At 29.0% G+C, this 15,484-nt stretch overlaps 1 protein-coding gene across 2 annotated transcripts in view; it reads right to left on the minus strand.

Moving 5' to 3' along the window:
* LOC124430299 overlaps positions 1–15,484 on the minus strand; it is a 157,690-nt gene that overhangs the window by 57,478 nt on the left and 84,728 nt on the right. The window lies entirely within an intron of this gene.

The following is a 15,484-nucleotide window of genomic DNA, read 5'->3' on the forward strand; positions in this document are numbered from 1 at the left end:
GCTGGTAAGTAGGTACACTAATTGTAACACGTTATCTCTTTCAAAACGACTGTCGCAACCAGCCTATGGTTATTTGTTGAATCGTTCTATGGAAATAATAAAGTGTAGTATTTAGTATTTATCTTATATTTATCTTTTCTTTCGTGCAAAAAAAAAAAAATCGAGGAAGGCGGAGAAAATTACTGCATCTTTTTTTTTATTCCTTTTTTTTTGTTCTCTTTTTTTCTCTTTTTTCTCTTTTTTTTTCTCTCCCTCTTTTTTTTTTTTTTTTAATTAAATTCAACGTAACCCCGTTTATGTTCGCAAACGAGAAAATATTTTCTCAAGTAATTTTTTACATGTAACATTCATAGGGATAATTTAATAAATTTCTTTTATTGTACTTGATAATAATAAGTTGTAATTGTAAATGAACTTACGAATTTAGAAACGTGATCTACTTTCGAATTTAGAAACGTGATCTACTTTCGAATTTATTCGATTTGCTAAATACGTGATAAACCTATTAAATATATTATACATGTTGTCATCCGTATATTATAGACCTCTTTACCCTCTCCCTTTTTTATTTCCCTCGTTTCTTTTCTTCTCTTTTTCCCCTCTTCAGACCCATTTTTTTCCATTACGGAATTGGCTCGTTGCATCACGTTAATTATGCCAAACAATTTCTCATTGTCATCATGGATGAAAATATTTTCAGGAGGATTAAAATTTACATTTCTTTTCTTTTCTTTTCTTTCGACAGTTTCTATTATAACCCTCGATATGTTTATTAAACATGCGCTTATATATAATAATATAATAAAATAAAAAAGCGTAAAAAAAAAAAAGCGGAAGCCTTTGATACGAATGATACGATAGAGGTAGTAAAAGGGATAGTGATATGCGTCGTACAATTTATATCTATATAGATAATTCGAAAGGGAAAGGGAATTGCGATATCGAATCAATGAAATTATCGCATATAACAAATCAATGTCAATGTTAATGTCAGAATTGGTGTTACATTAGTGGTTTTATTCGATCGTACTCGTAAGCACGGTTGAGAGACAAAAGAGCCAAATGGAATGACAAGAGTGAATAGGTAGGAGAGAGATCGTATGAAATTTCAGCTTTATCCGAATTTCAATGGAGCTGTGTCGCCGCTTCTAGTCGGACTACATTTCAAATGTATTTGTAAGGCTTTTCTCAAGAGGCAATCCCCTCGCAGCCATCGTTTCCATCGTGAATCATTAATACATACATTCAGTGAAATTTAGGAGAAGGTCTCTGACGGAGTTTAGGTATTAACATTAAAATTATTTCTCGTATATGTGTCAATTTCTAATGAGCTTTCGAAAATAGTTTTTATTTTCAGAGACGTCATGTGAAAAAACGTCAAGAATACGTGTACGTGTATATACGTGAAAGAAAGACAGAAAAATTTCAAATTGAACATCAACTGCACGTCAAGAAAAAAGAAAATAGGAATATAATTTGCCAAACTTCTAATATCAAAAAATCATTTTCAAAATTACCCTAAGATAAAGAGAATAAACGATAAAATTTTCAAAGTTCATTTTGTACATGGATATAGTTTTTTGTGCGTTATATATTTTTACCTTGTACCAAGATTTATATTAATTTTTATTTGTTACGATACTTTTTAATAAATGATATCAGACTTTGATATTATTTACAAATTTATAAGGGCTTAAATTAGGCACGCCCCAAGGTCTACGAATTAGGGAAATAAAATTAATAGAAAACATTATTTGGGAATGAGCGAATAAAAATGATGTTTCTCGCATCAATTGATGATCGTAAGGGTGCGCATTGTTTTAAAGATATTTAAAAACGTTAGGGAGAAAGGCTCGGAATGATGCTCGTTTTTCTTTTGGAAAGCTTTCCTGTGCTTCAAATATCCCTACCTAAGAAAGTCTGTTATTTATTTATTTTCTTATGCTCGTTAGAAGGCTTTGCTTTTTCTTCTTCTCTTTTTTTTTTTTTTTTCTTTCCTTCGAAGGAATTCCCTTCTTCGTTCTTAATTTATTCACGCGATGCTAAGAAACGTATGAAAGAAAGAGAGAAGGTTCACTATCACTTTAAGAACATTGGAAAACGATTTCGATAAATCCTTTAGCGAAGGACGACGCGTCGCGACGGTTAAAAATGCAATAAACGTGGAAAACAATGGTGCTGAGAGAGAACGAATGGTATCGAAGAGACAATCGAAGTAAAACAATAAAGAGAATGTGTCTGATTGCGTGCAGATTGAGAAAAAGAGAGAGAGAGAGAGAGAGAAATAGAGAGATAGAGAGATAAAGATAGATAGATAGGTAGTAGATATATATATATATATAGAGAGAGAGAGAGAGAGAGAGAGAATATCATTTCGTTTAATACACTGTGATTTGGATCTGGCATGAAATAAATATAGTAATGAGAATCATTTATCGATTTGTATATCATAGTATTTAATTCTCTTCATCATACCACGTTTTATAATGATTTATACTAACAAATAATTCAGGCATAACTTCTGAACGATTTTGATGAGCAAGTTCTCATTTTAGAAATGAAGATTTAAACAAATAGTCATGGGATTTTTTAAACTTTCTTATTATAAAAAATTATATTAACAATTTTTTTTTTTTTTTATTTTTCTATTTCAAAAAATCGTTGCAAACGTGCCTGAAGTAATAATGAAAGCGAGTGTGTTTGTATCGTCGAAATGAAAAGCAAAAATTCGCGGAACAAAAGCAATATTTGTTCGTTCGCGTTTCGTGATTTAAACAACAAGTAAATTCGCATCGACTACGTGCAATGCTATCATTAGAGTCAGTGTTTATTCGTAAAGTTTTTGTTCTGTAGATTGTATTTATAAAATGCAGTACAGTTTCGCGAAATAAATTTAGTAACCATTCGTTAATGAATAATTACCGCGAATTAGAGTCAATGCATCACTGAAGAGAATCTCAACTAATGTCGATATCGATCTATCTCATTTTCAACCAACTACGAATTATCCAGCCTTAATTTCGACCTAAATTGCGGTCGAGTGTTTTGCAGCCATCGTAGAATTTCTTAAGTAGTAATTGAATTTTTAAGTCTCATCGATTGCTCAATAATATCGAGGACGAAAGTGATGAGTTGTAATTAATTAATAGATTATTTTACTAACATTTGAACAATAGAACATACTTTTCGTTGACATTTACAAAGATCATAAGATATGAACGTTATAAAATAAATTCAATTTAGTCTTTTGACAAACATAAATCGCGAACTCTCGAAGGGGTATAATTAAGAAATAAAATTATTTTATTAATATTTAAATGCTAATTCGATCAGTTAACGTTAAAACTTGAATTTTCTTTACACTCATATCATTCCATGAATTAGAGTAGAGTTTTTAAAGTAGTGTTCCGTTTAGCTCGTGGGTCTCCAGAAACAGCTACCTCCACGTGGTGAGACCTGGGTCGGTACTACTTGTGACAGATCGAAATCAAATTCGATTTGCAAGTATTACCGGGCGAATGGCTGCTTAAATATGATTTAACTATAGTTCAACTATAGTTTAATTAGAAACTTGGAAAAGTGTAAAAATTTTCATAGAAATTAATTGATAATTTACAAACAATCTATCTTCAGAGTAATGTAATATCAATTAATAATATTAATATCGTAATATTTAAATATTATTTAAATATGATGACACGTAGTGGAAGAAATAAAGACATTTTATAAAAGCTAAGAACAAAGTAGATCCCTTCGAATCGATATCTTTTTATTTTTTTCCATTTGGCTTTTACTTACCGATTACGGAAATGTGCTTTTTATGTACAGTTCCACGTGAAAGAACGATAAGAGATTATTAAGAAGTCGACAGTAGAATGATTATACTTCTACTGTCGAGAGAATATCAATATAGCTAAGAAGAAATATCGAGAGAGAAAGAGAGAGAGAGAGTTTCATGCGATGCTTATTATTTACAAAGCCTCGGTATCGTTTTTTATATCCACAATACGTGCACATTAATGCGGGTACCTTGGTTTCGAACAGCTTTCACCATTGTTTCGAGATGCATCGAGTCGATCGATTCTGGACTAGTAAATATCGACGAAAAACATTTGTTGCAAAGAGAAACAAAAATTGCTCAATTTCTGGGACATACTATCGTCTATTGCCTTTTCTATCTCTTTTTTTCTTTCTCTTCTTTCTTTCTTTTTTCTTTTTTCTCTTTTCGCTTTTGTTCTTTTTTTTTTCTCTTTTTTTTCTCTCTCTCTCTCTCTCTCTTTTTTTTTCTTCCTTTCTTTTAGCATAGTATAAAATATCGAACGAATCTCTCATCCAAAATGTCAATGGTGTTTTAATATTCGTTTGTATTCTCATATCGTTAATGATCTCGACGATTTTCCTTTAATATTCGTCACCCATGAATAGAAAAACAATTCTTAATGCGACGACGAATAAATCGATTCTATCTCTCGATTATTTCTCTACAATATAAATAATAAGATCGTTATTGCAATACTGAGAATTTGCTCGAGCTCATAAAACTTTTATTGACGTTACCTCAATAATTTTTAATAAAGAAGAAACAAAAAAGAAAAGAAAAGAAAAGAAAAGAAAAAAAAGAAAAAAAGGAAAATAAAAAATGATAAACACCAACGTACAATTTATTGGTACACGTAATACTATAGAAATGTTTCTAGAACGCAATGAATAAGTATCGCCAAGTTACGGCAAAGTGTGGTAGAAGAAACAACGAATAGAATGGCGAATAGAAATGAGGAAGAATAGAAATGGCATGTGAAATGAGAAAGAGTGAAATGTTATATACGAGCAAAGGGAATAGAGTGACAAAATGTTCGCTATGTAAAATGTGAAACGTGAATAAGTGAACACGAGTTCTCGGCGATAAGAATTTCTCTAAAAAGAAGTTTGAATCGATATCTTACGGTTATCGACTAGTATAGCTTTACTTGTCAAAGACATTCTTTTTCTTTTTGCCTTTCTGTTTCTCTTTCTCTTTCTCTCTCTTTTTCTTCCTTTTATATGCAACGGGAAAATCATTTTTTAAGGATAAAAATTAGAAAGAATAAAAACTCATTAATCTTTATTAACGTTAAATCTCATAGTTAACAAGAAAGATATATTGTTTAGTTTTTTTTTCGAAGATATGATTTGTTTAAATTCTGCTTAGAGATCGAATATCATTTAACAGATTCGAATGAAGGGAATCTCATTAATAATTTACTCATCAAAATTCTTTAATTTTATTGACGATAAGTATTAGTAAATTCGATATAAATCGTTTATTTGAGAATCAGAGAAAAATAAATAGATCTTGGCTTTTATAATAAAATTTTATGGTATACAAATTAAAATTGATTCGAAGTATGGATTTGGTTTATTGACTCACGCCATATATCGTTGATGAAATCTCATATTTTTACGAGGATATTTCCGATTCGGTTAATTCGATTTTATTCCATTTTATTCGTTTATTTATCCAGGAGAAGAAAATTCACACGTGAAAAGTATCATTTGCGAGGCTTTGCTAACGGGTTTGTTTATATCATAATGCGATCGGTAGACGATATTTCGTTTCACGTGCTCGAGCTTACCATTATTTACCGTATATGGGTATATAGTATATGAAAAATAAAAAAGAAAAGAAAAAAAAAATTACATTAATTTTTCAAGTGGCAATTATCTATATCGTATACATATCGTGGTTGTTTCTGTCACTGGTATCGCCGCTGTTATACTCTGCTTTCTCTTGAAAATCGATTTAAATTAATTACCCGTTAGTAAAACAGCACGTTGAAAATAAACTGTTTCACACGTAACGTGGGACAATTAATGGTCAAAAATGACACATCGAATTACTAAAAAGTTCTTCAATGTTTCTCTTTCATATATGTTCGATTGATAAAAATAAAGTATTATTTAAATAAAAAATATGATGACAATGTTTTGCGTTCCCTGTCAAAGATATGTACGATTTTTTCTAATAAGATAAAAATGAAAATAAAGATAGTACATGTAAGATCATATTTTCCAATAAAAGATGTTATCCAACATCATTTCTGATATTTTCGTCACGTACGTCCAGTCGTTTTTTTCAAGTCACGTACTCGTATATCTTATATCATTTTATTTTCTTCACGAAATTAATCCTTACAATTAATTTATATACGAAAGTTATATACTCCCAGTTTTATCTCATATGTAGAATATTATTGATAATTACAAACTGAATTAAAGATGATTAAAATAAAACATATATATATATATATATATATATATATATATATATTTATTCATTAAAAAACATTTATCAGTGACCAGGAGTAAGTTGTCACAAAGATAGAAATTTGCATAAAGTAAAGAAAATCAGTAGGAAATGAGAGAGACAGAAACAAAAATGCAACGAAATGTCATTCGAATGTTGCTTGATAAATGTGATTCGATATTTGCATTTTGTTGACGAAGAGATAAACACAATTTAGGAGGAGAATTTATGTGTTCTATCTAAGTATGAATAAGAAAGAGAAAGAAAAAAAACAAAGAAAGAGAAAGGCAAATAGAAAAAGAAAGAAAGATATATATGTATATATATTGTTATAATAACTTTTTATTATAATAAATTTTTTACTTATGAATCAGCTCATTAAGCTTTACAATATTATTTATATATATATATATATATTTTTTTTTTTCTTTATAATGCAACAAAAATAAAGATATAAAGGATTAAATAATCTCATTGTTTTCGAATTTAAGAGTAATATTTATTTGAGGATAATTCGAAAGTTCAAAAGGTCTGTTGCGATGCAATGACGAGGCAAAACAAACTCGAAGAGTTTATATTCTTATAATGCATTATTAAAGTTATAGAGTCCACATGAGATTATATCATTTTCACATGAGCTAAGATTTAAAACGTCGAAAATTATAGTTTCAAGATTTAAAATGAACTCATGATTTTAATTCATGATTTTAATTCATGATTTTAACTCACATTGCACGTATACGTATTATAAATAAATATTGACGCCTTCGAAGAAAATAAGTTTTCGTGGAATTTACGATTTATGGTATTATTAAGAAGTAACTAATATTTAATTTAAGTAATTTTTTTTCCATGTGTATATAATTTTTAAAATTCGTATATTTTTTTTTTTTTTTTTTTTTTTTTTTTTTTGAAAAAACACGAGATTTTGTTTTTATGATGTAATAAAAATCTTTCAACGATTCATGGTATGTCGTTTTCGAGTATGTATTCTAAGAATAATTAATATTAAACTGGACAAGATTTTCTTCCAGTCTTCCTTTCTTTTTTCTTTCTTTTTCTTTTTTTTTTTCCCCTTACACATATCCATAATTTTTCTTATTGTTTATATCATCTTATTATAGAAAAAAGTAATATATTTAAATCGCGTGTTTTACGAAATTCCTCAGTTTCAAGTAACCTTCGCATATTACATCCGGCAATTTTTAAACATCCGACTTAGAACGATCAATCTTTTAACGGAATAGAAAAGACAGATTATTAGTATTGCCGAGTACTCTAGTAGACCAAATAAGCAGGATAACGTTAAATTCGTGATCGTAAAGTGCTCGCGTGTCGCTTCAAATACTTAGAAAGGAATCGCTATTCTTTATTACCATTCTGCATTTTATTTCGTGCTCTATACTAGTCTGCTACAATATTTCATCTACCTCGCAATAACTTCCTCCTTATCAAGGCTGTATTCAACTTTTTATAGATGAAACTATATTATATTTTACCTTGTGAATATCCTGCTAAATATTTTATATATATATATATATATATATATATATATATATATATATATGAATAGATAATTGAAGAGAATTTAGTATTTTTGATAAAAGTGATTTTATAGTGTAATTTTTTTAAATTTACTATCTTAGAACTATAAATTTTCATTAAGAAATACAGCTATTTTTTAGGTCCCATTTAAATAAATATTCCATCTTGCGTGTATATATATATATATATATATATATATATATATCTTGAAAATAATGTATTTCCCTTCTGGAAATTTAATTATGAGCTTCAGGTTAAATTAATGGTCGGCGATAAGTGTAAATGAGATAGAGCGAAGTTTGAATTTGTTCCCGCATTTCTATGAGTTCTGTAAACTAAATTTTCTCATCGAAGATGCATCGGAAGGTTCACAACGACTAGGAACAGATGTCCATTCCTACGATCGATAGTTTCTGTTTGCGACAGGCAATTCAATGTGGTTTCGAAATTCTTCGACCTTTCGTCAACGTAGACGCGATCGACGCGCGTGAAAATGAGAGAAAGAGAGAAAGAAGAAGGGAAAACGATGGATGACCATTGAAATTTTTTTCTTTTCTTTCCTTTTTTCTTTTTTTTTTTTGTCTTTTTTTTTTTAATAATCAATTTGTCAGATAAACCAAATACAGTGCGAATAACGATACGAATACTTGCATTGCATTTCTTTATATTACATTATATTGTAATGTATACAAATTTCAATTCGATAAAATTACGATGGGAAATTTGAATTTATTTATTTTAAATATGTTTACTCTGGATAGTACAATTTATTCGAACAGATTAATCCTGGATATTATCAGGAATATTGCAACATTGATCAAATTGATTTCATATGTAACGGATATGCAAGATAATATTTTCTCTAATTTTTCAATTCATTTTGTTACATTTATCGATTATTCTGTTCGCTCGAGTATTGATTTTCAGACTTTTGTAGAAAAGAGAAAAAGGACGTAAAAAAAAGGAACAAAATGCAAAGAAAGAAAAAATGATAAATGAAAAAGATGTCACTAGTATCATTGATTCGGTTTTGATTCCTTTTTTTTTTTTTTTATGCCGAATGCGTGCTAATTTATGAACTTGTAGAAGGAAATATGAAAAAGTAACGATCACGCTATTCTTCAATGTTCCCTTGACGCGTGAATTTTGTACGGATGAAATGAATTCGAATCGTAAATTCATTTATTTAACGCCATGGTGAGTTAAAAAAAAGAAAAAAAGAAAAAAAAAAAAGAAAAATTCATTTCTCGTCGTCGACACTGAACACGTCTAAAAATTTACGATAAATAAATTTCGTCGCAAACGTGTCAAAAGTATTTCTAACTTTACTCCGTGGTATTTTTGCTTTTTTTCTTCTTTTCATTTTTTTCTCTTTTTTTTCTTTTTCTTCTTTCTTTTTTTTTCTTTTTTCCTTTCTTTTTCTTTTCTTTTTTTCCTTTCTTTTTTTTTCTTTTTTTCCTTTTTTTTCCCTTTCTTTTTCTCATTTTTTTCCCTTTCTTTTTCTCTTTCTCTCGCCCCCTCTTTCTCACCGTCTTTCTCACTCTCTGTCTCTCTCTCTCTCTCTCTCTCTCTCTTTCTCTCTCCCTCTCTCTTTCTCTCTCCCTCTCTCTCTCTCTTGACATGGTTTCTTGTTTTATTCACACTAAAATTCAACAATACACGTTCTCGAATCCATTTGTTGAGAGAATCAATTTAAATGAATCTTCTGGAAAATAATTCGTTGCTCTATGTCGAACGATTCATTCATTTTGAGTTTAAAACAATATGCTACGTGCACTGAAATGAGTATTCCTCTCGACTGATTTTGCTTCGCAACCTGAAACGAGGAATATTTCATGTGTATCCAACTGATATTTTGCTATTATTATATTAGATGTATAAATTAATCGTCACTGGCGTACGATTTTCTTTTGCCATTGGTTCTATTATTTATTCCTTTATTCGTCTTTTTTTTTTTTTTTTTTTTTTTTTTTAAATAATCATCGTGATTTTTATTTACTCATATTTATTGTTTCGAATAGGAGTAATGATTGATTGAGTTAAAACAGAAATTATCTCAAAAAGAAAAGTGAGATGCAGAGAGATGCAACTAAATTCATATATATATATAGGATGAGCTAAAGCTTCTTAAATGATTTTAAAACTGAATCATTCTTTTTAAGCTTACAGTTAGACTTCTAGCTTTACAATCTGTAAAAAAAATTATCTCGAATAGTATTTGATTTTTTTTGTTTTTGTTTTCAAATCACCTAAGAACTTTTGGACCTCATTCTATATTTTGATTTCGACACGTCAACTCGAGATTATCGATAAAAAAAAAAAAATCTGCACCAGATAGTATTGTAATTAATTTGATTATTAAATAAATTATTTATTGCCATAAATTAATCAGATAACTGTAACGTAAAGTAAAATGACAGATATATCCCAAGTATCTTGTTTTGTTTAATGAAAGAATAATACTCTCTTTCTATTGATATATGAAATTGAAATTATTTTTGACAGTGCAAGCAGAATAGTGTTAACATTTCAAACAGTGAAATTCCCTTCGAGAAACGTTAATCGCATCCTGTCGTGGCAACTCTCAATAAAAAGGGCAAAGTCCTGTCGTCTATTTTCCACCATCGTGGTAAACCTTGAGGGTTGGATTAATAAAATGGAATGAAGTTTCCCTGCGGTACCATCTTGAAATGTTCTCGCGTATTTCATGAGAATTTCTACTAATACTTTGTCTGTGAAATTTTTCGGCCATTTCGTACATTGTAAAACTAGAATTTTTGTAAACTACGTAGTTATATTATATAGTATAAATTTTAGAAAACAAATTCTTATTTGTTACTTTCACGATATTTTCAATGGAATATGAGGAATGATAAAAAATTTATTTTGTTGGAAATTTCAGAATCATCTTTTCGTACGAGTCTTTTCATTCATGAATGTATAAATGAAATAAAAATTTTTCCAATATTCTTTAGTTAGTCATATATAGTTTCATGATTCTTATCATTTAAATTATATAATTCATATCAATTATTCATAGCTATTATATTATATTATATTATATTATATAGCAGGAAATTATAGCTGTATAAATTATGAGATCGTTGTTATTGACAATCTGTTGATTTTCAAGAATTCCAGGCTCGTCGTTCGCGAGTCAGCAAAAATGCTGGATTTTATAAAATCACAGAAGACGGATCGTCGAGGGTTTCTTCAAGAATGTATCAAACGCGAACATTCTTCGAGATAGCACGTTCGAATTGAAATATATCCATGTTTTGATCTCACGGAGTTTCTTTCTATCTGAGTTTATAACTTTCTCAAAATCAGAATATTCTCAGTTAAATTTGAAATAGCAAAGACAGAATATAATATTCTGTCGATATGTGAAAGAATTTTCTATGATAGTACTTTCGATATTTATAAGTAATTTAAAATCGATGAACTATTTTTATATTAAAATATTAAGAATTCATATCGTATTTAATAAAAATAACGTTCGTTATAAAAACTTTTGATAATCCAATATATATTTGGTCACTAATTATAACTCAATTATTCAGTCAACTTAATGAATAATTAATTCCCATTGAAAGTCAAAGTTTTAGGTTATTCGCCGTGTACGTCGATTAATATTCAGTTGTACCTGCGGAATACACTAGTGATCTTTATTTATGATCCTATTTCATGAAGAAACAGACTCAAAAGTTTTCGGGATCCAAGTTCGCATATCGTTCAGATTAAAGTGTTTTAATTAGTAGGACGATGGTTTAATTTTGCCGTTGGTTCGGTTTGGTTGGTTTCTTCTTCGAAGTTAAAATAAAATTGCAAAACGTTCCTGTGCTCTATAAATGTATAAAGAGATTATAGCAGAAAGGTTCAACTTGCATGTATATGTAGGCACATGTTCTTCGTTGAATACGAGTTTGGTCAGATCTACCGGCTTATATGGCTTAGAATCGAGCACGTATTTATAAAACGAGAGAGAGAGAGAGAGAGAGAGAGAGAGAGAGAGAGAGAGAGAAAGGGAGAAAGAGGAAAAAGATAGCTAATGTATTTTCTACCACCGAAAACTTAATGGAATAAAATCCTATAATCAATTGTATGAAATTCTACTTCCACAATAACAATGCAACTTTGTTTTCATTCTATTTTTACAATAATATTAAACGAGTAATAAGAAATTTCATTAATTCATTCACGTATCTACTTATTTTCAATATATCGTTTATATTTAAATCATAATGATGCAATTAATATTTATATTTTCTTTTCAATATTTCTAATTACATTATTCAATGTCCAATTTATTTAAATTTTAAATTATTATTTGAATTTCTTCATTATTCGAGATTATTAGATGAAGTTTTAAGATCGACAAATAATCAAAAGAAAATGGAACTCTGCTTGAAAGCAATAATCTAATCCCCTGATCTTTGTTTTTAATGATTATTAGTTCTAGTTAGAGAGAGAGAGAGAGAGAGAGAGAGAGAGAGAGAGAGAGAGAAAGAGAAAGAGAGAAAGAGAAAGAGAGAAAGAGAAAGAGAACAAATTTGTTGCTTTTATACCATTGAAACTCTCGAGCAACTTTCGATATCATTTCGTTTCCAATTATGAGTGGAATGAACATCCCCCAAGAAAATCTTATTTCGATAGTATTTCGAGAAATTCAACATCGTTTGATTCGTTCATAAGTAGTAGGTGGATCCATCTTTGTGAATATGATAGGATCAGTGATGTTGATAGTTCGTATTAAAATTTGTATTCGTAGTGACTGAAGTATAGTAACCCTTTCTCTGTAATCTTGCAAGATTATACTTTGCAAAGCACAAACGAGATAAAACGAAATGAAATCGACTTTCGGTCGTTAAATTTTAAATTTTGCATTAACCACTCGACATTCTTATCTTTTTATCTTCTTCTTTTTTTTTTCTTTTTTTTTTTTTTTTACTTTCAGTTAAGTACCTTTGAATTTCATAGTTTTTTTGAGTACCTACTCTCGACCATTTTTTTTTTTATTTCTTCCTCCTTTTTTTCTTTTTCTTTTTCTTTTTTCTTTTTTCTTTTTTTTTTCTTTCTTAATGTTTTCAGACGCTCGACGAAAGTCAAGTCGAATTTACTCGGAATATATTTTTAAATACTTACTAATTTGTTCCTTTTCAAGTGTCATACTTGATATTTTTTTTACAAGCATAAGTATCTCTCGGAATATCCCGTGGTATTGTATTTGTGAAGCTCAACAAATTTATTTTGTGACTGTGAAAGAGAACTTTTGAGTGGCAGTACGCTTAACTTTTTAAAACTAAGAAAGGTATCGCTAATTCTTAAGTAACGTCGAGTTCATGCTCCTCAAATGGAAAAGGGCAAAATAAAGATCTTCCGATGGTTCCATCAATCAAATATCTTTGTCCTTTTCGTTTTGTTTTTTTTTAACTCATTTCAAAAGTTAACAAAACATTTTCTCTCCTTTTATTCATATCTCTTGATTTCTACTATAGTAAATAATACTATATAACGCGTAATAAGATTATATTAATAGTTGGATTCGAGAATCGATTTTTGTCGTTACGTAAGATCGTTTCGTAATTATCAATTTTTCTTTCTTCTTCAATTTTAATTTTATTAAAAATTTATCCAGGTTTTATAAGTGAAAAGGGAACGATAAAGGAAAAAAAAAAAAAGAAAAAAAAAGAAGAAAAGAAAGAAAAAATAATGCGATATGAAGAAACTCGAGAAACAAAAATTATTTTAATAAGAAACATTTATTACTAGGGTTTATATAATTTTAGTTAGAAATTAGAAGATTTCGTTTGCAACAGCTTTGTACGTGCTCGATAGATCGTACGTTTTCAACGTATCGTGTGGTAATACGCATGAATTGCAACTTTCCGTGAGAATCAATCGGACTATTGCGCACGTAGACAGTACGTAGCTAGTATACCGTTTGTTATACACATCTATCGTTCGAGCTCTCACGTTTGTCCGCAACCCAAAGCCCATCCTTTGATCGTAAGCGGTTGGAGATTCAAGCCCCGCATCGTGCCATTCGGCGTAATAATCGTATCTATTACTTTTTATTTTTTTTACACGTTGAAAAAGGATTACAGAGAGTTCTCTTTCAAAGTTGTTACTTTTTCTTATCCGAACGATTAATCAAAATACTATCATATTGATAGGACCATTCGAGTGTCTTCCTTTCTTTTTGTTCTTTTTTTTTCCTTTTTTTGTTCTTTTTTTTTCCTTTTTTTGTTCTTTTTTTTTTTTTTGTTTTTTAAGTTACGAAAATATACAGAAATAAGTCGATATAATTTTTAACCTTTTTATATATGAGATTTTGATAATTTCCGAGAAAGTTAAAAAGATTCTAATTTCTTTTCTCGAGTTAAATATAAATTTTGCCTTTTTCATTTGTCCATTTTATTCAATTTTTCATGTTGGTTTATAATGGATCAATAAGAAAAAACTTCGCGAAAATGATACAATAAAAATTTTTCATTTAATAATATAATAAATTAAAAACTTGGCTAAGTAATATTATAGATTGATAAGTTAAAGTTAATGTTAACGTTATGAATTTATTTATCAATATTTGGATATATTTTTTTAAGCATGATATATGCTGATATATGTGAAAACCCAAAGAGATAAAAATATCGGTTGAAAAGACGACGTGAACGTAAGTTTCCAGAGAACACGAAGAAGGAGACTAGAATCAAGAAGAAGAAGAAGAAAAAAAAAAGAAAGAAAGAAAGAAAGAAAGAAAGCAAAAAAAGGAAGGAAAAAAAAATATACTTCGTGTTTGACAAATGATCTGTATATAAGTACATGGAGGAATATGAAATATGTTTCCACGATATCGACAAGTTACGTGTTTTAAAGACGGATTAATCAAACTGCACTCGGTGTGATTAATGTTATACGTAAGAGATTTTAAAAAAATTCCCATGGTAAAAAGTTAAATAATATCGGTTGTTTAAATTTGTTTTTTTTTTTTATAATAGATGATTTTAAATTCGTGGTTTGCTCCGTGATCGGATGAAAGGGAAAAAAGAGAAAAAAGAGAGAAAGAGAGATAAAGAGGGAGAGAGAGAGATAGATAGATAGATAGATAGAGAGAGAGAGAGAAAATGTCAGGTGATGGAAAATTTTCTCGAGACTCGTTGCAAACGTCTATAAAAGTCGAGTACCTTTCCAGGAAATATGACCGAACGAAAAACTTTTCTCCTACGTATATTATATTTTTCTGGACTTATCTCTCTTTTCTCTGAGCGCTTTGCCCTTTTCTTCATTCAAACGTTGAAGAACTCGCTCTCTTATTTATGATTCTCGGTGGGGAACTTCTTCTTTCTCTCTCCCTTTTTTTCTTTTTTTTTTTTTTTTTTTTTTTTTTTTTTTTTTTTTTTTTTTTTTTTTATTACCACAAAGGAGAAGGGATATTCCTGACGATAAAACAATAGACACGACATTCCCTTTTTGTCGGTACTATTATATTTAATATAGTTGTACCATTTAAGTTGTAAATTTTGTATTAATTTAATGTTCAAATTTATCATCAATGTCATTAAAATTGATTTAATTAATTGCTTCAAATATATGAGTTTAAAAAAAAGTCCATTTCCATTTGATAATTATCATACTTTTTTTTCCATGATCTGT

Source organism: Vespa crabro, chromosome 18 (assembly GCF_910589235.1).
Source record: "Vespa crabro chromosome 18, iyVesCrab1.2, whole genome shotgun sequence".
Taxonomy (NCBI): domain Eukaryota; kingdom Metazoa; phylum Arthropoda; class Insecta; order Hymenoptera; family Vespidae; genus Vespa; species Vespa crabro.